A 25,144-nucleotide genomic window follows, 5' to 3' on the forward strand; every position below is an offset into this window, starting at 1 on the left:
AACCATAAAAATTATTTTAAAAAGAAAAAGAAAGAATGAGGGAAATCTGAATTGCTATGGCCCAAAGACCCATCTAGATTCCAGGGCATTGCACCCTCTCTCATGTCTTCCCTCGCCCTCATCAAACTTAAGGAAAATAGCAACCTCACAGGGCAAAAAACCAACACGCTTGGACTCGAAGCGTTAAAATGTGGACTTCTGCCTGGAAAAAAGCGGGGCAATAGGGAAGTGTGGATAAACCCTGAGAAAAATCTACCCTTAAACTACCCTGAAGAAGGTGATTAATAGGAATTACCGTAGCAGGGAGTAACTAATCCGCACTAGCTGGTCTTGAGTGTGTCTGCTAAATGTCTCCAAATGCAGTAAACTGACACTGTTTAACCGCAGCACCTTTGTTTCTGTCAGCATTATTCAATTCTCCAACAATTACCCTTATTGAGCTTATGAAATGTTTTGTAACGCATCAGCAGAAACATTATTATGGGCCTGCCTCTTTTATTCTCCACCCACGCCATGCAAGTTTCATTCCAGTGGCCTCTTGTCTGGAGATATTCGTGATATGCATGGGAAACAGAGGACAGCTCTAGTCTCAGTGGAGTATAAAATTGTTTATTTGTACGATTACAGGGATTGCTCGTTTTTCTTCCTTCAGAAAAAGTGTGGCCACCTCTGGGGAATAAGCGGCAAACATCAGAGCTACATGGAGAAGGAACAGGGATAGATAAGAATCTAAGTTACAGCCTCAAGGGCACTGTACTGTGTGTACAGGGATCTGGTTACCCAAAATGGCACCCAGCCACAAATTAGGGGATCACACCCTTGAGATCTGCTGTTAGATGCTCTGAACCAGTTTTGGAAGTTTGTGCAAAGAGTTTGCAAACAGTTCCCACTTGCACTCCATTGGTACAAGGTAGGCTCCAGATGCCAGAAAGCTGCAGAAAAATGATAGATTGGACCTTTTCATGGTGGGGCTGCTCCTTTGCTTAAATCCAGATTGCAGCCTTGAGGGCTGCCTCCTCCTTGCCACACACAACACAAAACTTTGGCAGTGCCACTCTTGCTATAAATCAAGGAGATGAAACATCTGCTGTATTTATCAAACCAATTAGGGAACATCTGGTTGCCTTTCCAAGATATTTCTTTCTCTCACATGCAGGCAGATATCCAAAAATAAACTCCCCTTCTTCCACGCCCAGTCTACCATGTGGCACAGACTTGCCAAAACAAAGCAATGTACCAGGTAGAAGAGAAAAGAGAGAGACATGAGAGAGACACTCTGGAATGGGACTGCTGCAGCAATGACCTGTTGCCATCTGCCTTCTCCAGTTAAGGAGTCAGTGCCATTTGAAATATGGGGCATCCATTCTATCCTTGTAGAATTTCATGGTTTTGGGATAAGCAGGGGACAGAGGTGGGATGGATGTGAGTTGGCGCAGCTGAGGCACTACATGAGACCTCTGACCAGCAAAGAAATGCCAAAGTTTATGTGGTGCACCATGGAAACGGTATGGCATTTAGCACCTTGGAAAACCTGATTTGTCCCGCTGCCAAAACTGTCCTTTAGTTTCTGCATTCCTTTGAGTCCTGAATGTCCATGGAGCCACTCAAAGCTACTCAGGGAGGATGGTGGCACAATCTCTGATTTGGAACTAGGTAAGCATCAAGTGAGGAGGAACTGAATGTAAGGGGGAATTAAAGAACCTTTTAATGAGGGTGAAAGAGGAGAACGCAAAATATGGTCTGGAGCTCAACATGAAAAAACTAAGATCATGGCCACTGGGCCCATCGCCTCCCAGCAAATAGAAGGGGAAGAAATGGAGGCAGTGAGAAATTTTACTTTCTTGGGCTCCATGATCACTGCAGATGGTAACAGCAGTCACAAAATTAAAAGATGCCTGCTTCTTGGGAGAAAAGCAATGACAAACCTAGACAGCATCTTAGAAAGCAGAGATATCACCTTGCTGACAAAGGTCCATATAGTTAAAGCTACGGTTTTCCCAGTACTGATGTATAGAAGTGAGAGCTGGACCATAAAGAAGGCTGATCGCCAAAGAATTGAAGTTTTTGATTTATGGTGCTGGAGGAGACTCTTGAGAGTCCCATGGACTGCAAGAAAATCAAACCTATCCATTCTTAGGGAAATCAGCCCTGAGCGCTCACTGGAAGGACAAATCCTGAAGCTGAAGCTCCAGTACTTTGGCCACTTCATGAGAAGAGAAGACTCCCTGGAAAAGTCCCTGATGTTGGGAAAGATTGAGGGCACAAGGAGGACAAGATGGTTGGACAGTGTTCTCGAAGCTACCAGCATGAGTTTGACCAAACTGCGGGAGGCAGTGGAAGACAGGAGTGCCTGGCGTGCTCTGGTCCTTGGGGTCACGAAGAGTCGGACACGACTAAACGACTAAACAACAACAACAAAAGGTAAAGGGACCCCTGACCATTAGGTCCAGTCATAGACGACTCTGGGATTGCGGTGCTCATTTTGCTTTATTGGCCGAGGGAGCCGGCGTACAGCTTCCGGGTCACGTGGCCTGGCATGCTCTGTTCCATGGTGTCACGAAGAGTTGGATACGACTAAATGACTAAACAACAGCAAGCATCAAGAGCATCACAAGATAGATGGAAGTGCTGTTGTGCGATTAAGACAGATAAACTGTATTGCCTTATCAACGTCTACATCTCTCTATTCCAAGTAATGGCCAAATAAACATTTGCACTGTTGCATTTGTTCCCTGGCCAAGCCGGTTCAAGGCAGGTCAGGATTACGCAGGATGGGAAAGATCTCTGGAACACCAAGGTTCTTTCCACAGGAAGAAAAGGTTCTTGGGAAGCTTTTCTCTGCTCACTTCTATAATTTAGCTGAAATGAGCTGCAGTCACCCATCAAGCATGGCTCCTTGTCTTTCATGAGTTTGAGATTGCCACAGACCCTGAGGGCAATTCCTGCTGCATGTTGTAATTGGATCTCAAGACCAGCATCCTCGTCCCATTTTCAGAGGTGACAGCACTGTCAGAGTTGGGGGTGGAGAAAGCAAGTGCAGTAGCTGTAGCATTTTCCCACATTCTCCGTTGTGGAGTGAAAACCCACTTGATTTATGTATTTCCTTTTCCCCCTTTTCCATTTGCAGAAATATGAAATCTGTGAATTTCAGTAGCACAACCAGTTTGGTGAGCCCCGTGATTTCATCCCCAGACATGCAGCAGCCTCTACTCATACTGTGATGCACATCAGATTGTTAACTTCCCCTAAAAATGCACCTTTAGTGGTGCAGACGCATGGCTGTTCTGCAGTCAACTTGAGTTAATGGCTCTTCTGGACACATTGGCAAACTGACCATGTTGTAGCTTCAGACAGACTTCTTGTAGGAAAAACCTCTGGATCTGGGCACAAAATAACTTGGATGCAAGACAGACCAGCTCAGCTTATTGTAGGGTTGTGCACCATGGAATCTGCAAATCTTAAAAACCATAGCAATGTGGGCAAAAACAGGACATAATTAACAGCTAGCATAATGCCAAAAGGGCCCTGCTTGCATTCCTTGTGTTTTCAGTTGGACAGTCTTCTTCCTGTCCTAGGTTGTACTGCAAAAAAACACACAAAACCCTCCTAATCCTTCCTACCATGTTCATCATTAACTAGAAATTAGTTTGGCCAACAATGTCAAGATCAGCATGTTCTGAAACCTCTTGAGTTGCTAGAAGCTGGGAGAGACAAACAATGACGCCCCACTTCCCAGATCATTCTGAGGTTTTATTTAAAGCACTCCTGAATGAGCTGCTTTATCATGCAGTTGAGAGGCGCCTTGTCATCCAGACTCCTTCTCATAAGAACTACATGGCTGTTGCTGGGACTCACAGGTGGGGAGAACGCTGCTGTTGCACCCCAGTCCTACTTGCAGGTTTCCCACAGGTATGAGGTAGGTCATTGTAAAGACAGGATGCTGGACTAGGTAGGCCACTGGCCAGCAGGCCCTTACCTGAACCAATTCCTATTCGTTAGCAACCTTCTTGAGTGTGTGGTCCCGTCCATCCCCAGCACTCCAGATGAACCTGATTACTGCAGAACAAAGTAATTTCTTGTGACTTGGAAACTATTAATGCAGTCTAAAAATCATATTAGCCTTTTTTTGCTGCCACATTACGCAGCTAACTCATGTTCAGCTTGTGATCAGCTGCAATCCCAGCTGTTCTATTGCCAAACCAGGTTTCCCTCATCCTGTACCCATGTATTTGGGTTTTTGTGTGTACCTAAAATGCAGAAGTTTATATTTGTCTCTGCTGAATTTCATTTTGTTTGTTTCTAACCAGTTTTCCATTAGGAACCCAAGAAGCTGCCTTATACTGAGCTAGCTCATTGCTCCACCCAGTTCACTGAATGGCAGCAGCTTGTACATTTTGTTTTTATGTTGTAAACCGCCCTGTGCTCCTGGATGAAAGGGGGCATAGAAATTTAATAAATAATAAAAATAGTAATAAGGACATGAAAAAAGCCCTGCCAGCATCCTGTTCCCACAGTGGCTCACTAGATGTGCATAGGAAGCTGTCAAGCAGGGTATGAGTCCAACAACCCACCCTCCTTCCCACTTGTGTTTCTTGTAGCCCTTGGCTAGCAGCTCTGTGTTTGAGCTCTGCTCGGGGCCCTTGCCACTTGCTGTGAACTTAAGGTTAACAGGCATGGCCCTTTGAGCATTTTTGGGTTGTCAGAATTGGTTTCTATGATCCATTTTAGGCGATGGTAGTGTTGGGATACTGCCGGGGAGATGGGGGCATTTGGCAGGCCCCCAGCTGGCTCCAGCCACCGGCCGGCAGCTGGGCGATCTCCTGTTCCCGGAGCAGCATCAATCAGCGACACAAGCCTCCGAAACCTTTAGAAGCTGTGCACGCTCTTATCAGCAGAGTGAATAAATCCTCACAACGGAAGTGGCGGACAGAGACATGTGTAAGTGTTATTTACAGCAATTTATTCAGCATAGTTCAGGAACAAAGGAAAAACATGTCTGCTTCCCTTTGTCTCCAGCAAAACAGCAAAAGCAATATACAAACGGAAGTTCCCAGCAGACTTGTGCTGGAAGTAAACAGGCATGTGACACACAAAAGTCATGCCTGTTCCTTTTAAGGTGGAATGGAACTATATCCTAACAAGCAGTACATGGGTGTGCATTAAGTGTTTATAATGTATGTTTATAGGGCATTTTGAAAAGGGGCAGTTAGCATGAAGGTCCTGGGAGTAGAAAGCAAAAAATTACAATTCAGGCCTAGACGAGTTCCCTCTGTTGTTTTTTGGCATTGAAAACAAAAGAAGAGGCCTGCTGGATCTGACCCATTGCTCTGTTTCTCCACAATGACGATCCAGCTCCCGCTAGGAAGCTCACAAGCAGGGCTTGAACACAGTAGTCTTTGCTCATGCTCTTGCAACTGGTTTTCAGTGTAACACAACTTCTTAAGACGGAGTCTCCATTTCACCATCATTCCTTATAACCACTTAATAGCTATGTTGACTATATGGGGTGTGTGGGGGGAGCTGAGAGAGGAAAGGGAAAGGCCAACCACTGTCAAGGTAGGAACATAAATCAGGAAAGACCAAAAATTACTGCTAAGAGAAGAAAACAGAAAAGCAAAGGGAGGGAACAATGGGAGGCCCATGTCTGTAGCTGGTTGGAGAACAGCCTGAAACTCTGGTTATAGAAACCCTGTGTCATCACCTACAGGAACCTGATGTCTCACTAAAGGATTATTTCAAAATCTCCTGAACAAACCTTAGAGATAGCAATGTCCGACTGTGGCAGATTTACAGCATGGATTTTTATAGCTGCTGACCACAGGCTCTCAGTGTAGATTATGGCTGTCTGCTAGCCTGGGAGAAGTGTGTTTCAGCTGAAGAGGTGAATAATGCTGGGGAGTTTGGGGAGGTGTTTCACAGCTGCCAGGTTTCTGTAGTGTGTTTTTTTTAGAGAAGACTGTGAGAATCAAGGCAGAGGGAAAAAACGATACAAGAGTTTGCAGGAGTCTATGGCTGTGAATCCACCCTAATCCTTAGCACGGGATCTAGCATGCCCCCTTTGTCTCCCTCAGGTCTCTTCAAGTTACCCCTTGTTCACATGTCACATGAAGGATGCAGCTGTGGGGTTTTTTTGTTTCACTTTTTGGTTGCCCTCAGTGAATTAAAATTCTGCTCTCTAACCACCTCTTGAGCAGCCTAACAATTGTGCATTAAATGATGATGAATTCAGTTGCTCACAGTGTTTACATATTTTTGCTTTATTTAATCACCTTTATCATCACACTGCTGTGCTCTGTATTTAGGTAATCTGGACAAAGCACAGAGCTCCCATCACTGGGCACAATCTCTAATGTAGTTTGGAATCCACATAAGCATGTTTTGTGGTGGTGGATAAAGCCCCCCCCCAATATATTTACCTAGCTGAAGCAGGTGCCCCTGGGATTTTAGTACCTCAAGCAGTTGCCTAGTTTGCAACCTTGCCTCTTCGTTTGAGCCAGCCTTAACTATATGTATCTCCTTTGCTGGGTTTACAGGAATGCCGCAAAGACCCAAAGGCCCTCAACCCCAACAGTGCAAAAACTGTTGGACCCCAAAGAGAACTTGCATGTGTGGACAAGCTCTGTCTTTCGCCTTTCTCTGAGACAAAGAAAGGCGAAAGCCAGGAACCTCCCCCTGTCGCCTCCGCAATCTCAAGACTGCAGAAAAGAGGAGAATGGGGTGGAGCACCCCAGAGAGACCCCACATGACAAGAGAAGCTCCAAATTGACCTGAGAGGTGCTGCATGGACAATAGATGACCACAAGGTTTTTGCGCCCTCACCAGCTTTGTGCCAGTGCTTTCCTGTGTGCTGCACCAACAACATCCAGGAGGGAGAAAATGCGGCAAATGTTGGCATCCCTTGCTGGTCCAACTCATATTTGGACAAAGACTCTTTCTCCCCTCCTCCTCCTGCTTTGTTACCCCTTTGGGTAGAGCAAGGAAGCAGGGAATGTGCCTTCGCGGTGTTATTAGGTGTCATTTGGCTGGATGGGTTTCCAAACCAGCAAGCGGTCACCAGAGAAGACAGTAGCTCCTATTCCCTGAGTTTAATGGTTTGAAATGAAGCACAGCTGTTGAGATGGAGTGGCTTTGAGTAACTCGGCCACACCTAGGGGCCGCAGTGCAGAATGGTTTCTGTGCCTTTTAATGAAAGAGGCAGATCACATAGTTTTCCTGCTCTAAAGCCACAGCACAGCTGGAGGACAACAGTGCCGGATGAGTTGTTCTGGCAGATTAGGGTAAACAGAGAAGAACCTTTTAACGCTTCCCTGGGTGTGTGGGCTGCAGCTTCAGCCTGGCTTCACAACATCCCATTCTGTTTATTTATCTACCTGTATAATGTGTGTACATTTATCTCTCACGCAGTATACCTGTGACTCTGGGTGAATCACAATGACTTCTATTATTTTTTGCTTTAAAGAGAGGGGCGGGGGAGGAAGGAAGTGTTCCAGAGTCTACATCTGTATACAAATATTTAAAATGTACAAACTTAAAGAAGCTCCCACGTCACTTCAAGAACAGCGCCACCCCAAATGCCATATTTTAACTGTATAAAATATGTATAACTCTAGATAGATTAACATTCATAATTGGTGCAGCAGCTGAAGATGGGGAGCACCTATTTCCTATTCCAAAACACTAGCGACAATCGGTAGCTGTGCTGGGAGTCATCAAGAGGCAACCTTGGGCACTTGTCTCATGACTGTTTGGGGGTGGGGAGTGGCGCTGGTCTAATAGCTGCTTATTCTGTTGGTCATATGCCAGTTGCTTTGATCTTTCTAGCTATCACAATTGCTCTGCCCTCAGCTAATCTCACTGAGGCCTTTTTATTATAGCAATGCCTCTTATCAGATCTGGAACCTCTTGGGCCTTCTGCCAACTGGAAGAGGCATCCCCTCACCTACTGGAGGAGAAGGGTGTGTATGAGGAAACCTACAGTGCCACCTCAAACTTCCTTCCGCTTTCTTTCTACCTTATCAAAGAACTCCCTGGAATTGGCGGGGCGGTGGCCGGACAAGAATGCAGTCAAAAGCTCCCCACCCACCTCCGTGCAAATACGCTTCAACTTGATACGGCCAACAAGGTGACTCACCTGGGGCTGGAAAGAACCTCCTGTCCTTGCGCTGTGGTCAGACGGAGCTTCATTATTACCTTTCTGTTTCATTTTGTAGGGCTGGCACCATCTTAATGGATTCGTAATTGAGAGCAATATGCCGTGACCCAGACCAGGCAGTGCAACTTTCTTCCCTGCCCTATTACAGGGCAGGTCACAATAAAACCCTATCTTGATTTTCACAAGTGCTTTGTGGGAGCAGGATAGAGTGTCCAAGGCCAACTTTACAAATTGAATGATACTGAGCTGAAAGCCAAATTAATTGTGATGCCATCTGACACCTTTCCCCCTAGCATTAGATCTTCAAAGTCACCAGCCTGGTGTCATAAATACCCTCCTCTAAACCACCTGCACCCGTTCTTGCAGTTGTGTGAGTTTGCCAGATTAAACAGACCATAGTTTTTCCAGCGGCCAAGATGCAGGCAAGCTGCTTTGTTTGAAAATAAGCTGAAGGGCTTTGAGAGGAGATGAACTGCATTCTTGAAAGTGTCTTGCTATAGTTTCTCTCAAGCCATACAGGAGGTGCCCGGATGAGAATTTACTAACAGGGTGGAATAAATTAGTTTATACATTTAACCTCCTTATTTAGAACAGCTGAATAATTATTTTTTTTAAAAAAATAATAATCTTGATTTTTGAAATAAATCACTTGGTGGGCAAAGTAGGGGGGCGGGTTACAGTCTTTCAAAAGTTGGCAGGCAGGTGTTAGTGAGCACCTTGAAGGAACTCCTTCACACAGACACAAATGTGTCCCTGCTTCCCCCGCAGTGCGGTTGGCATTCTCAGATGACACCCATCACTCGAACACCCATCACTCCCCCTGACAAGCCAGGCGCCTGGCTGCCTCCTCCTTTGTGGGCACAAGTTCTGGCGTGTGTGGCTGCTCCTCAGAAACAGGGTGAGGGTTGGTAGGGGAAGGGAAGGGCAGGGCAGGGAGCCAGCGGTGGAGCTGGTGGCAAGGTCCCGCAAAACAAAAAGGAACAATTTTGCCACTGGCTCCATCCTGGGCAGAGAATGTGGCTGCATGAGTAAATGATTGGCAAGTATAGAGAACTATTAAAAAGAAGGGGGAAGTTCATGCAATGTTTTTGGAAGATCAGACTGGATAAGATGAATATAAATTGATCTGACCCCTTCTTCCTGCCATGCTGGCTCTGCCAAGTCAGAGAGTGAGATGTATGTATACCTGGAGCTGCAACAGGGCTTAACTTGAGCCAGGGCCAAGGACGGCTTCTCCTTGGGACTAGGCTAGAATTCCAGGACACATCCCTGGAAAACCTGAAATGTTAATAGTGCAAGCTTGTAAACAGCCACCCTCCTGATCCCATCCGGCAGCCGCACAGCGCCTCTTAGCAACCACATAGAAATGCATTATTAAATGGGATGGGAGCTGGCTCTCTTTTTTTTGCAATCTGCCTTGCCTCACAAATAGGGAACAGGGGCCAGGTGTCGGAGTCCAATTGTGGAACTGTGAAGGATTTATGTACAAGGCTGTACGCCTCTGAGCATGTGTAGAATGCCTTGTAGCACAGTTTGTGAAAGTTTGCACCTCTTAGATATTAGATGCAATCTAAGGGCATTTCCAGCAGCACTGGGTTGTGAGCAGGGATCCATTGTTCATCCCATAATATTCTGCAAGTGACAGCAGAATGTGACAAATACTCCTGACCTCCAGATATGCTGTGACTTGCTGACATCAGATTACTCTATCAACTGCACAGAGCCTTCATAGTTAGGCTGGTGTTGGATGGTAAAACTAGACCGTCTAGCATTCAAAACAGGAAAATAGTTACTCACGTTCTGTGTCAAGTAAAACTGGGTATATTGATATTGTAGATGAGTAATCTAGATTACTAACAACTGAGGAAACATGTTTTGATTATGGTTGACTAGACCAGCCTATTTCTTCCCCTGATTCCACATAGGATCAAGTTGTTGGCCTGAAAACAGCCACCAACAAGTTGAAATCTTGATGCCCAGATGAGTGAAAATGGGACTTGAGCAAAAGGGACACTTGAGATCCTGCTGTTCAGCTGCAGAGCTGCTGCATGGGCAGCCACTGAGAGGGAGTTCACTACCAGAGAAACATAGAACAGGTTCAGTAGGGCGGGGGCAGTCAAGACTACCCTTTCCAAGGCAAATCCGAGACTGAACAGGAAGCCTCAGTAGCTCTTCGTCCTGGGCTGAGCCACTACAGTGCCCTGGGAGTATGTCTGTGCCCTGGAGAGATGTGCCAACCTGCTTCCCCAGTTGCTGCCTCCTAACACTTGACAGCCAGAGAGCCTCAGGCTTGGCAAATGGAAAGAGAAGTGCCTGTCTTGGTTTTGGTTCTCTATCTATCCCATGTATTCTTCCTTATCCCCCTCTCTTTTCCCTTTCTCTGCATTTAAGGAATTTCTTGTAGTAGTTCTGTTCTGAAGGCAGCTAAACTGCCTCACCATCTCTCTAGAAGGACACTGACAAACTGGAACGTGTCCATAGGAGGGCAACCAAAATGGTCAAAGGCCTGGAAACGATGCCTTATGAGGAACGGCTAAGGGAGCTGGGCATGTTTAGCCTGGAGAAGAGGAGGTTAAGGGGTGATATGATAGCCATGTTCAAATATAGAAAAGGATGTCACATAGAGGAGGGAGAAAGGTTGTTTTCTGCTGCTCCAGAGAAGCGGACACGGAGCAATGGTTCCAAACTACAAGAAAGAAGATTCCATCTAAACATTAGGAAGAACTTCCTGACAGTAAGAGCTGTTTGACAGTGGAATTTGCTGCCAAGGAGTGTGGTGGAGTCTCCTCCTTTGGAGGTCTTTAAGCAGAGGCTTGACAACCATATGTCAGGAGTGCTCTGATGGTGTTTCCTGCTTGGCAGGGGGTTGGACTCGATGGCCCTTGTGGTCTCTTCCAACTCTAGGATTCTATGATTCTATGACATCTGCTGGGGCTTCAGGTAGCAAAAAATGACAGGATTTGCACTGTAGCTTCTCCTGTTGTTTTCTCTGGGTCTCCGTTGCATAGCCTTCGCCTTGTGAGCTCTCCAGATTCAGCTTTGGCTCATCAGCTCCCGTTGAGATGCCCAGTGGCTGACACACAAAATGAGGCCCTGCAATCCTGCCTATAAAATGGAATGTCTGGATATAGAGGCATCTGAAAGAGACAACCCAGCGCCATGGCAGCTTTTGGGGTGTGTGGTGGGGAGAAGCCTGTTGGCCAAACTAGACACATGAGCCTCTGCACTGGCCCTTTGCCCGCCTTCTTGACTTAAAGACAGGAAACATGCTACTGCTGTAATTAATGAGGCAACCTGGGAACCGCTCTGTCTCCCACTGTAATCAGCTTGAAGCCTGGTGCTCCCCCTGCCCGAGAGAAACCTAAAACATCTGAACAACTTCCTCCCCCCGCCCCCCAGTTTCCAGTACTTTGAAAGAGTTGTGTTGTGCATTTACAGACACTATGTTCAACAGGCAGGGTTGACGTGAGCTAGTCCAAGTTACCGAGTCCTAGAATAGCAGATCTAATTCTAAGTCTCTAGAGCCCTCTTCTAAAGATGGCATATTGGGCTTTGCGCAGGGAGACCTCGACTGCAGACTGCTGATGGTGCAGGAAGGTACATTTTTGCTAACTATGAAGAACCACTTTGCCATGGGTAGGCAAACTAAGGCCCAGGGGCCGGATCTGGCCCAATCGCCTTCTAAATCTGGCCCGCGGATGGACCAGGAATCAGTGTGTTTTTACATGAGTAGAATGTGTCCTTTTATTTTAAATGCATCTCTGGGTTATTTGTGGGGCATCGGAATTCGTTCATTTTTTTTTCTTTTCAAAATATAGTCCAGCCCCCCCACAGGGTCTGAGTGACAGTGGACTGGCCCCCTGCTGAAAAAGTTTGCTGACCCCAGCACTTGACTAACAGATCAACCCACCTGGGAGACTACCGGGAGAACTTTAAGGAAAGGATGTTCAGGTCTACATGCCAGAGATGGAGTTAGGCAGTATAGTAATTGGTCATGGGGACATAGGGAGGGTCTCTTGTGAAGGGAGGGGCAGCAGCCCAGTTGGAAGAAACAGAGTTCGTTGTGAGCAGGACAGCAGTGGCATCATACCCTATTGTAAGGAGGAAACAGGGGCCCTCTCTGTGGGGATGTCTGGGAGGGGGAAGGTGCTTTTGTGTGCCTCTGGTCTCCATTTTCCCCAAAGACTGCGGCCCTCTGTGAATCCTCAGCAGGGAGAGGCCCCCTTGTAAATCTCTCTTGTAAATGGAATTCTGCTGAGACATTCCTGAAGGCCAGGCAGCTGCCAGGGCCATAAGCCCTGTGGCTAGCAGAGCAGGGCTGAGTCAGGCAAAGGTCAAAGGATGGAAGCAGCGATGGGGGAGCAGTGGGATGCTCTGTTCTAGATGCAGAAGACAAATAGACAAGGCCCGTGCTTGGAAGAAACAAGGAGGCAGCCTGAGCCTATGGTGTCCAAGTGTAGTCCCAAGTCAGGTGCTGCTGCATTAAAGGCCAGGATTTGCTGGCTGCTTTGGTGTCAAGATACTTTGCTTGTGCAGTTTTGTGGCTTTGTGGGTGTGGAGGCCTGCGTGGCAGAGATACCTGCCCTTGAATAGAGCAAACATGCATGTGATAAGGATGGGGAACTCTATGGAGAGCGTGCACACCTTGAGTAACTGGAGGATGTGCTTTGCATACAGAAAATCCCTGGTTCAGCCTCCAACAGCCTCCCTGTGACGGGGCCTTCTCAGTGGCAGTTCCCTCCTTGTGAAATGCCCTCCTTAGTGAGGTGTGTCTGTCTCATCACTGAGTTTCAGGGAAATTTTTTTAAACTCCCAGGCAATTTGATGAATTTTTAAAACATTCCCAGGCATGTTCCTGGTGACCTGGAGATCACTGGTTGAGAATGTTTTTTGAAATGTATTTAAACAATATTTAGTTGTTGTTTTTTAAAATTATTTTATCGTTGTATCTGCCACAAGTAACAACAACAACAACAACAGACACAAAAGCAGCTTCAAATCCACATTAAACTGCAGTGTGGATGAGCCAGCTGTGTTTGCCTTTGTGTGAATGCAGTTTCAGTGTGAATAGAGAAAACCAGTCCTTGCTTCAGAACTCTGACTCGTCCCATGAGCTGGTTGTGGTTTTCTCCCCACCAGTACACCCGTTTTCAAGGTATTTAGGATTGCTAATGTGAACATAGTATGGAATACGCATGGCTTCTTTATCCACCCACTCTCAAAAAAGAAAGCACGTTTCCTTTACAGGCTCACACTTTTGCAAAACCTTTTCAGGGAGCATCTCCTCTTTCTGAGGGCAGTTTTATGACTGCTTTATTCCATGGGATGTGCCCTCACACCAGGCCCACTCAATGGGCAAACAAGGTGCCACAATCCCCAAGGCTCTCTCCAACCCCCAGAAGAATGGAAAGCCAGGGAAATAAAAAGGGACAAATTGCACCAGCAAGGCGCCAGCCTCCAGGGAGCACGAGCCATGGGGATGAGTCACAGGCACATGGATAGGTGCCAAGTTGGGGAGGTGAATGAACAAAAGGAGGTTGCGGCAGTGTGCAGAGAAGCCATTGTTCAAGGCTTGAACCCTCTACGTGCCAGCTAGCGTTGTCCATTTATAGGTGCTCAACCTTGACTTTGCAGCTCCGCGAGAGATTGTTTCACTGTCCTTTGTGCTTTGATTCCCGGGACAACGGTTTCCCCCTGGTGATCAAGCTGGCCTTTGCTATAACCTCCCTCCTCCCCACACTGGGAAATGACCCAAATCAAACAGTTCCTTTGCCATAGTCACTTGCACAGATCCCCCTCCACCCTGTCTGCCCATTCCCAGGGGGATGGCTGCTTTGCTTCCTTTCTCTCCCTTCTTTAAGAAAAGGAAGCTTTCCTTCATGCTTCAATCCCTGCAGAAACTCCCAATTACAGAGAGCAGCGTGCTTCAATTTAAATTAGATTTGGAGAAAGCAATTTACTGCTAATCTGCATTTGCTCCCGGGGGGTATCATGGGACTAATCGATTAATGAGACTGATTACAGTAGGTTATCTGGGTCACTGTCATGAAGCAAGTGATCACTCAGGATGCATTTGGCTCCAGTAATAACATTCCCCACCCCTGAAAGAAACCTGTTATACAAACGACAGGTGAGGCCTGTGGAAGAAGAAGTTTCTGTCTTAGCTGTGCAATGCTGGGAGCTGAGGCTTGGGAGACACAGTGGTTCTTAGGTCCACCCAAAAAGAGTGAACCTGAGACCTTTGAGATGCAAAGCACATCCATGCTGCTACTGGACTGGCTGCTACTCTTCATATGTTCAGATACTGACAATGACCTGACATGCCGCAGAAGTGAGCCTTTGCCCCAGAACTTGATTAAAGAGTACTATGCCCTCGCTCAGGTTATCTCTGGTACCCACTGCAATCTTCAAAGCAAGACTAGGGCTGCATATGCACCATACATCTAAAGCACATGGCTTTCCCCAACAAATCCAGGGAGCTGTGGTTTACCCCTTCCAGAGCTATAATTCCCAGCACCCTTAACAAACTACAATTCCCAGGAGTCTTTAGGAGAAGTCCAGCAGTTTCTAAATAAACTGTTCCATGGATACCTTTTCTACTGTGTTGGGGGAGAGGAACAATCTCATAACAACCGTCTAATGAAGGAATTCCCCCCCTTCGTAGCCTAGAGCTGAAGAGATTGCAAAGCTGGAAAAGGGTTTTCTCAGCCTGGACCTCAGAGGGCTATTACTACTCAGAATGGACAAGGCTGTGGTAAATGAGCCAATAATATAAGGCAGGTCTTTGTGTTCATAACAATGATGTCAGATAGGGTGATACGTGAGATTGCATTTTATGGTTTGAATCCCCTCTCCCTGCACCTGCTCTGTGCAACACCAGCCATTTTGCATACCTGCCCGTCTCTCGTGCCATCACCTTCTTGATGTTCTAAGCTTTGGAATTCCAATTGTGGTGCCCTTGCCAGCGCAGTTAATTGCGAATGATGGAAACATATATCTGTGCAAAGTTTTTAATCCCAGTTACTGGAGGCACTTTATAGACAGAGTTTAGAAAGGAGATGGTGCGGTTGGATTAGACCCATTTTACCCAAGGGTATTCATGACTCAGCCAGAAGGGAAGCGAGCATGTGACTCCCAACAAGGTCAGTGGCAAGGCTGAGAGAGAGAAAAAGGAATGGAATCCATGAAGACTCCCAGGCCCTGGGGAGACTCATAAAAGCTGCTGCTTCCAGCGTGTCATTTGCTGACCGCGGAAACGAAGAACCACAGCTGGTCTGCCTGGCACCCATCTTTGCAGCTGGTGCAACTGCGGAAGTCTGCTCCCATGCCTTTGCATCATGGTTCACATGCCGGTAGCAATCACAGATCTATAAAGGCTGCAGGACAAATGGAGAAAGGGCCTGTGGTTGCAATGGTTAAGCCCTGAGGAGTTAAATGTTGGTGTTCAGGTGGAGACAGTGATTGGCATTGTAATAAACAAAGATCTGCTGTTATTCCCTTATGGGGGACACAAGAGCCCTTATAGAGTCCTTTGCAGCTTCTCCATCGGTCAGAGAAAATAAGAGGCCAACCAGAGAATACTGAGAAGCAAAGCAGCTAGTAAGCCTGATCTTTATTGAATTGTTGCAACAGGGTGCCCCCTTCACACGCAGGAGAAGAAGGAGGACCCCAAACCAAGGTGTGCCCATCCTTATATAGACATTTTTAATTGCCCGGCCTGGAGTCCAAAACCACCCCCAGATACATGATACCTACATCACAGAAAGGGGTGTAGCGCAAAACCACCCCACAGACACATCATACCTACATCACAGAAAGGGCGGTCTACAACAGAAATCTGAGTGCATTGTTTACCTCCTGTCTGGCAGGTTGCCTGTTAATGCTTACTTGATTGGATACCCTGGGGAGCCTGGCCAGTCTTTTGTAATGATAAACACTTCGTTCCTGAGCCAGGTCACAGGCTCACCCTATTCATACACAGACATACCCTTAAGACAGGATTTGTGAAGGAGGAGACAATGGGGAGGCTTTTCCATTTTCCTTGACCTTGCAGAAAAATCATTTGGTCAGTTTTGGAGTCAAAATAGTTTCAGGGCTGTTTTCCTGTGCTGCTTCAGACATGTGGTTTATATATTTATGTACGTGTTTGCTTGGTACATTTATGAACATCTATTATATACCGGTATATATAAAAGACCTTAATTTTTTTATTTCAGCATCATGGAGCGTTCAGTGCCCATTTGGCCCAAAACAGCAACTGCTTCCTTTTACTGCTCCCTGTCTAGTATATGACACAGTGACTGAAGGGCTTTCCATTCCCTTTTACAACTTAAGTTTGCTTAAGGACTCTGCTACATTTCAACACAATAGGCTGTATAACAAATGGCAGCACAGATGAGACTGAGGAGGAGGAAGTTGAGAGCCGGTGACATCCTGGCCTGGATGTGAGCAAGAAGGCAGAAAGGTGGGAGCCATAGCTGTCAACTTACAGATTTGAAAATAAGGGACCAGCAGCCTTGAAAATAAGGGACCAGCAGCCAAAATAAGGGACCTGCAGCCTCACCTGTTCCAGGCACTCCAGTCTTCCTGTCCTCCTGCAATCTGGTCAAACTCATGCTGGTAGCTTCGAGAACACTGTCCAACCAACTTTGTAACCAGAGGTTCAACTGACTAGAATCTGAATCACATGCACCACAAGGCCTATGCAGCCTCAGCTTAAGATGGCTCCCCGGCCTGGCTTTGCACTGCAAAGTTTGCAGCAGCACATGCAACAAAATGGCGTCCAGCATTCAAAAACCCCCTCAGCTTGCATTAACTAGTCACACACAAGGCATGCAAGCTCCACCCCCAGTCGTTCTTAGACTTCTTATTGGGTGAGCAACACAGCCAAGCAACACAGTTGGAGCCTCCCTCCGCCCTGGCCGGCAGGGAGGGAGGGAGAGGAGCTGCTTCCTTTGAAATTTAAGGGACATCATTTAAGGGACATTTAAGGGACATCCATCAATAAGGGACAGCAGCGGGACATGGCGCTGGAATAAGGGACTGTCCCTTCAAATAAGGGACACTTGACAGCTATGGTGGGAGCTGGCGGATGGCCAACCCAAGCTGGTGAGGAAGAAATGCTTATGTGGAAGTCAGCCATTGATATTTGCTATAATTGTCTGTACAGATATCCATCCTCTGTTAACTTTGTCCCCCCCCCCCCCCGCCGTTGTCAAAGCTCAAAACCTAAGCACCTTGGGACAAGTACTTAATTCGTTCCGGAGGTCTGTTCTTAACCTGAAACTGTTCTTAACCTGAATCACCGCTTTAGCTAATGGGGCCTCCTGCTGCTGCCGCGCCACCAGAGCACGATTTCAGTTCTCATCCTGAAGCAAAGTTCTTAACCCAAGGTAATATTTCTGGATAACCTGAAGTGTATGTAGCCCGAAGTACCACTGTATATCCTGCCTTTTTTCGATGATGGAATGCAAGACAGTGTGTATGCTGCCCAGGTAGTCTCCCACCCAGAGAATGACCACTCCCAGACCTGCTTGGCTTTCGCAAATGTGGCTGCATCTTTCGCCTTAAATAAAATCCCTTGAGACTCAGCTGGTTGCTCCCGATGTAAACTTCACGGTACGTACAGTACTGTCAGCAACTGTGGCCTGACTTACCTTAAAATAATAATGATTCATTCACTTTTACCTAGAGAGGAAGGTATGGAAAAAAGTACAGCTTAAAAGGAGATGGAGCTGCAGACCAGGACAGGACATGATGCCGGTCCTACAGTTTGTTAGCCGAATTTGCTAGGTGATACAGTGTGCAGAATCATTGGTTGCAAGTGACAATTTTCAATCTCATTGGCCTTAGTGCCGCCACATGCACATTCAAGTGTGTACTTCCTATGTTGTTTTGCCGTCCGATTCGTCACAATAACCACACAGATATCACAACTGCTTGATGCAGGATCAGACCATTAATTGCTCCCACTCTCAGCTAAAACAAGGCCCTTTTGCCAATCTATGGCATCTAGAAGCTCAGTGGCTGAGCACCCAGAGCCTGCTGTGCCACATGCCAAGGGAATGGCGCGGTATTGTTTGGCCTCCTTTTCAGCCAAGCTGAACGTGCTCTCATGCTAACTGCTTTTTCTCAGCTTGAAAGGGTCACTGCGCTTCCAAGCTGCTTTTTTGTGTGCCAAGTGACCCGTGCAGGTCTCTGGGTCTCTTCCCTTTCCCTTTTGGAGAGGATGGGAAGGGAAATGAAGCGAGTTCTGGAAGTTTTGCCGTGTCCCAACTCGGTACATCAAAAATAGCAACAATAACGAAGGACTGAGAATTGACCAATTGTGACAGGCAATTTAAACCAAAAAAAAAAAAAAATCCAACAACCCCAAAACATTTTCCTGTAGAAACCCAGTGCCCAAAGCCACACAATGGAATCTGAGGCATTCTGTGTGTATGGCTGCCAAAGGACTTTAGAAGACTCTTGTACCAAGGCAAGGTTTCAGGAAGAAGCAGACAGAACACAGAAAGCTGCCTAACATTGTGTTAGACCATTGGTTTCTTAGTATTGTCTGCACTGACTGCCAGCAGCTCTCCAGGCTTTCAAGCAGGATTTTTCCCCAGCCTTACCTGGAGACCCTACCAGGGACTGAACCTGGGACCTTTGGAATGCAAATATGCACATTTTCAGAACCACCTTTCCCCATATAGAGCGGGACTTGTCTAGGATTTGAACTTGGGACTTGTCACATCATAAGCAGCCTACAGAACATTGGTCTATCTAACTCAGTATTGTTTACACTGGCTGGCAGCAACTCCCCAGGGTTTCAGATTGGGGACATTCACAGCCTTACCTGTCAGTGATGGAACCTGGAGCTTTCTGCTTGCAAAGCATGTGCTCTTGTCACAGAGCCACAGCCTCCCCACCCGCTGTTCCATAATACTAGACATTGGGCTTACCCAGTTAAATTGGTAATAGAGTCAAGGCAGACAAAGGAACATACTTCTTCATCCAACATATAATTTATGGAATTCAGTGCCACAGGATGTGGTGATGGCCTGTGACTGCCTTATTCATTATGGTACAAATAATGAATTAATGGAGGAGGCCGAAGTGGAATCTCTAGTTTCAGAGACAATGTGCCACTGAATGGGCAGTAGCGTGTGTGTGTGTGTGTGTGTGTGTGTGTAGGGTACAAGGAGACTGTCGCCTCCATGTGTTGCCTGTGGGCTTCCTGGAAACCATCTGTTTGGCCATGGCAGGAAGATGGACTAGATGAGTGTTTTGTTCTGATCCAGCAGCTAGGCTCTTCTTAACATTGGTGTTCAAACAAAGCCCATCCTCCAATCTTCTTCCACCAACTCAAATTTAAAGACTATTTGCAGAAATATTGTAAAATTAATGAATGTTAAAATGATGCTGGATTGAAATTAAGTGGCATTAGCAACAAGGTTAATAAGAATATGCAAAAGTGGATTGATAATGGATGAAATCATATAGCTATAATATGTTAAGATATAGAGTTAAGACAAATGAAAGAGGGTAAGAATTTGCTGAATTGATTATGTAAATGGGAATACAAAAAGGGGAGGTGTGAGGAGGTCAAGGAAATAAGCAAATGAGCTTAAAGATTTCAAAAAATGGATTTGTTTTTAATTTTTTTCTATCTATTTGTTTTTTGTATTTTGTATTTTCTTCTTTTTTTCTATGTATTTTTGTATTTTTTGTGTTTTTTCTTATTTCTTCCTTTTTTGTTTTCTTTTTATTCTGTAAACCTCTGTTTTTTGTAAAACCTTAATAAATATTTTATAAAAAACAAAAAACAAACAAAGCCCATCCTATGGGTGATAACAGCTGGTGATCACCATTACCATTCTATAGCGTTGCCGTACACCCGGATTTCCCCAGACCTATCCAGAATACTGTGGGACACGGGTGGCGCTGTGGGTTAAACCACAGAGCCTAGGACTTGCCAATCAGAAGGTTGGCGGTTTGAATCCCCGCAATGGGTGAGCTCCTGTTGCTCAGTCCCTGCTCCTGCCAACCTAGCAGTTCGAAAGCACATCAAAGTGCAAGTAGCTAAATAGGTACCACTCCGGCGGGAAGGTAAACAGCGTTTCCGTGCACTGCTCTGGTTTGCCAGAAGCGGCTTAGTCATGCTGGCCACATGACCTGGAAACTGTATGCTGGCTCCCTCGGCCAGTAAAGCAAGATGAGCGCCTCAACCCCAGAGCCGGTCACGACTGGACCTAATGGTCAGGGGTCCCTTTACCTTTACCTTTATCCAGAATACTGCAGTCAGCAGCAGTGTCTGGGCAGAAATTGGGGAAATGTCTGGGCAAATCTGGATGTACGGCAGCCCATGTCTGCAGTGCCGCTTATGCACTGCTCAATAACTTTTTTTATTTAGCAAAGCTCAACAACTTTGGGCAAAACTTTGCCCAAAAAAAAAGCTCCGGATTCTCACAGTTTGAAATATGGCAACCCTACATTCTGGAGTGGTAGTACAAGTTGGATGGCACCTAGCTGGGTGGCAATTGCGTCCCACTGTCCTTTGTACAGAAAGGAGAAACCTCTTTCCTGGCAACATTGCAGGTATTTCAGGTTGTGCCCTCCGTGGTGCCAAAGGCACGTGGGAGGGAGCATAGCCAGGTGCACTGCTGGATGCGACTCAGAAAGCCATAACATGATGCTTAGTAAGAAAGATGAGCTCCAATCATCAAAACAAGCTGATTGCATGGATGTCCTCCTGGATCAGGTCTAGGGGCTCACCCAACCTTCCCCCCTCCTGCACCAAGTAAAGTTGGATCCTAAAAGTAGGGTGCCTTTCCCCATGACCACGGTGGACTGGTCATGTTGTGCGGATGCCTGATTATCATCTTCCAAAGCAACTACTCTATTCCGAACTTAAAAATGGAAAGCGTAATGCTGGTGGTCAACAAAAGAGGTTTAAAGACTGTCTCAAGGCAAATCTAAAAAAATTAGGATAAACACTGACAACTGGGAAACAGAGAGTGCTCCAATTGGAGAACAGCCTTTACCAAAGGTGTCATGGGCTTGGAAGACACTCGAACTCAGGACACAAGGGAGAAACGTGCTAGGAGGAAGGCATGCTTGGCAAATCCACACAGTGATCAACTCCTGCCTGGGAACCTATGTCCCCACTGTGGAAGGACGTGTGGGTCCAGAACTGGCCTCCACGGTCACTTATGGACTCATTGTTAAAACCGTGTTTGTGGAAGACAATCTTACTCAGCTACGAGTGATTGTCAAAGAAGAAGAAGAAGAGGAGGAGGAGGTGGTTCTATTGATATTCCTACCCTGGTCTTTGTTGGGTTCAATATATGCTGAAGCACCTTGTGCATTCCCGCAAATGGGACTGCAAATGTTGATTTTGCATTCCCATAAGTAAAGGTTTGTGGTCAAGCCCATCTTTTTATGATGAGGCTACATCCAGGTCTACCTCAACGGCAAGAAGAAACCAGCCACGCAGTGATGGAATCAGCACTGAAAGACAGTTAAGACTGGGGTGGCTGTTCCATCTTTCATGGGACACGGCATGTTTAAATGTTGGGCAGAATAAAACACACTCCTGCTTGCTCACCAATACAAATTGATCTGTTTTCAGCCTGCCAGTCGATTGATTTTTCATTGGGAGCCTTCCCTGTGTTTCCTTCCCTCTGTCAAAATAACCCTCCTCCCTCTGTCTCTTAGATCTTTGTTACGGGGATCTGTAATTGCTAGTGGCCGCATGCTCCCTTGGAAGCAGGCATTAAAATGCAAAGGAGCTGCTTGCCTAGAGGAAGGAGGACAAAGGAGGGTCTGGAGAAAATGGGCTGCTGGATCTTAAGAGAGAGGGAGGGAGCAGGAGCAAGCCGCATCCTTTTTGCTGGGATCACAGGACAGTTTAGGAGAACAATGAAAAGGGGATGGCAGAGGGGAAGGGGCATTGGGTTGCTGACCGGTGGGGGGTGGGGAGAAGATTAAGGGAGCAGAGGGGAGGGGGGCGCTTTCAATTAAGACATTAACCCCTATGGTCAGAGAGGAACCCACAAACCTATAAAGGAAAAAGGTCATGGTGCCTGGGATGCCTTCACGCAAAGGGACGTTGATGCCTGGGAATTGTGTGTAACTGTTCTAGGCCTCACTCAAGGCCTCGGAGTAAAAAATGCATATAAAACTAGTTCTTTGTAGGCAATCGCTGAGCCTCTCCAGCAGCAACCCACACTAGCCTGCTAGGTCTCTGTTGCTTCTTTCTGTCTACCCATTGCTGTGGGTTAAACCAGAGAGCCTAGGACTTGCCGATCAGAAGGTTGGCGGTTCGATTCCCTGCAAAGTGCAAGTAGATAAATAGGTACCACTCTGGCGGGAAGGTAAAAGGCGTTTCCGTGCGCTGCTCTGGTTCGCCAGAAGCGGCTTAGTCATGCTGGCCACATGACCCGGAAGCTGTACGTTGGCTCCCTCAGCCAGTAAAGCAAGATGAGCGCCGCAACCCCAGAGTCGTCCGCAATTGGGCCTAATGGTCAGGGGTCCCTTTACCTTTACCCACTTTCTTAGGGGCCTAAATGATGGGAAGCATGGGGGGGGCCACACGAGTGCGTGCGCACACACACGGACTTGGGTTCAATCTCCTGGCATCTCTAGTTAAAAGGAGCAGGTGACAAGTGATGGCAAATACCATTCCCTGCTTGAGACTCTTAAGAGCCACTGCAGGAAAGAGTGTAAGTAGACAGTTTTAATTTAGAAAGGCAAACAACCTGACCTGCTTGCTCTAGGGCAGGGGTGGCCAACTTCCAAGAGACTGAGATCTACTCACAAAGACTGGCAGTGATCTACCCCCTTGTCAAAGTTGGTTTTTTTTCGTGAGGAGGAAAGCCCAGTTTTTTAGGGGTTCAGGTCCAAGTTGTTTAGCTTTTTTTAGGGAAGTGGAAGGCCCGGTATTTTGGGGGCAAAAATGTTGAGCTTTGGGGGGAGCCAGTGATCTACCACAGACATCCAGTGATCTACTGGCAGATCACGATCTACCTGTTGGACGTGCCTGCTCCAGGGCACCTTGCTGTTTTGTTTGTGTTTAGATTTATTACCCAGCCTTCGCCATGAGGTCCTAGGATGGGTTACAAAAAAGCAAAATGCAACATTAAGAACAGTTTAAAACAAGTCATCATCACAACTAGAGTGGGCCCAAAAAAATTATTCTCTTGTGTCAAAAGGCCAGCGTGAAGAGGGAGATCTTTAGCATATGGAAAAGCTAGATGATGAAGGTACCAGACACACCTCTGCAGGGAGTTTCACAACTTAGGGACTGCAGCAGAGGACACCTCACAACTTCTGAGGGTGGTGGAACAACAAACAGAGGCGCCTCTCCTGATGTTCACACTTGAGAGGGTCTGCAGGGAAGATGGCGGCCTTTCAGATATTTGGGACCTAAGTCGCTAAGCATGAGCACCTTGAATTGAGCCCGGAGATAAATTGGCAACCAATGCAGCTGTTTTAGGACAGGGGTTATAGGAGACACAAATGGAACCCCAGCCAGTAATCTGGCCAATGCATTTTGGACCAGTTGGAAGTTTCTGAGTGGTCTCCCACAGGCTTATGACACTCCAGTCTTGGCTGCCTGTATTGCTTGCCTTGTGCCAAGTGGCCTTACTTGCCCTAACCAAGCCCAGAGGCTTGAGCAAGTTGTAAACAGGAGCTTTCGTTCCCCAGCATTTTGCAATCCCCAAAAATGTGATGCGCCACCATCCTGGTTGGATCAACCACCTCTTCGAAATCCCAGCGAACAAGGCAAGAACCAGTTTGGCAGCCTTGGCTGAGCACAGGCTTGACTGCACTTGGCAGCCAGGTCAGGGGACACAGCTTGACGGAGTTTTCAGGGCTGCTATGTACCTCTCACTAGAAAGATTCGGAACTAATTTGTAGCTTGGCATCCTCTCTGTCTCTCTCATGCTTGCCATCTCTTCCCTTCTGGGGTTGGCATCCACCATGGAATTAAAACATTACAGTTGTTTTGCAACCTTTTGCAGACAGGTATTGTCATGAAATGAAGGGTTAGAATTGTAGCATGACTAACAGGTATTGTAGGGAGTGACACAGACTTAGCACGCAAGGCTTGCAGTCCACATTGACTTGTATACACAAGTCAGTAAGGGAATGGTGAAGAGAGGGATTGTAGCAGGGGGAGCGGAGGAGAGAAACCAGGCAGAGCTCAGCTATTCTCATGTCAAAGCCTAATATGTCAGAGAGAAGCTCCTAACCATGCCAGCTTTCGCATGCGTAGATTCTTCTTAAAACTATTTTGTTTCCCACACTGCAGCTGCAGACCCAGGAGGTGCTATCCCACTCTGGGCATTGACATTTGTTCCTGGACAGCAGTAGCTCAGCAGCAGAGGATCTCGTCTGCCTTGCATGCGGAAGACCACAGGCTCAGTCCCCAGTGATGCCTAGTGGAGACTCCTGTCTGAAATGCTGGAAAACAGCTGCTGGTTAGCAGAAGGCAGATTCCAGAGTATGACTCTTGGGCAAGAGAGTTAAGAGGGCTGCTTTACTCAGAGGAAGGCTGCCTGTGAACACTTTTGTTCATTGCTGCTAATAGCTATGTTGTTGTTGTTGTTGTTGTTGTTGTTTAGTCGTGTCTGACTCTTTGTGACCCCATGGACCAGAGCACGCCAGGCACTCCTGTCTTCCACTGCATCCTGCAGTTTGGTCAAACTCATGTTGGTAGCTTTGAGAACACTGTCCAACCATCTCGTCCTCTGTCATCCCCTTCTCCTTGTGCCCTCCATCTTTCCCAACATCAGGGTCTTTTCCAGGGAGTCTTCTCTTCTCATGAGGTGGACAAAGTCTTAGAGCCTCAGCTTCAGGATCTGTCCTTCCAGTGAGCACTCAGGGCTGATTTCCTTAAGAATGGATAGGTTTGATCTTCTTGCGGTCCATGGGACTCTCAAGAGTCTCCTCCAGCACCATAATTCAAAAGCATCAATTCTTTGGCGATCAGCCTTCTTTATGGTC

The 25,144-nt window shown here is 46.8% G+C and overlaps 1 long non-coding RNA gene across 1 annotated transcript in view; it reads left to right on the top strand.

Moving 5' to 3' along the window:
* The first annotated feature begins 2,134 nt into the window (after positions 1-2,134).
* The window catches only part of LOC310769943, a 156,137-nt gene continuing 133,127 nt past the window's right edge, over positions 2,135-25,144 (top strand). Inside the window, exon 1 of the long non-coding RNA XR_014551875.1 lies at positions 2,135-2,421. This is a non-coding gene — a long non-coding RNA (uncharacterized lncRNA). The remainder of the gene's footprint in view (positions 2,422-25,144) is intronic.

The sequence above is a fragment of the Podarcis filfolensis genome (assembly GCF_964270895.1).
Source record: "Podarcis filfolensis genome assembly, chromosome: 8".
Classification (NCBI taxonomy): Eukaryota; Metazoa; Chordata; class Lepidosauria; order Squamata; family Lacertidae; genus Podarcis; species Podarcis filfolensis.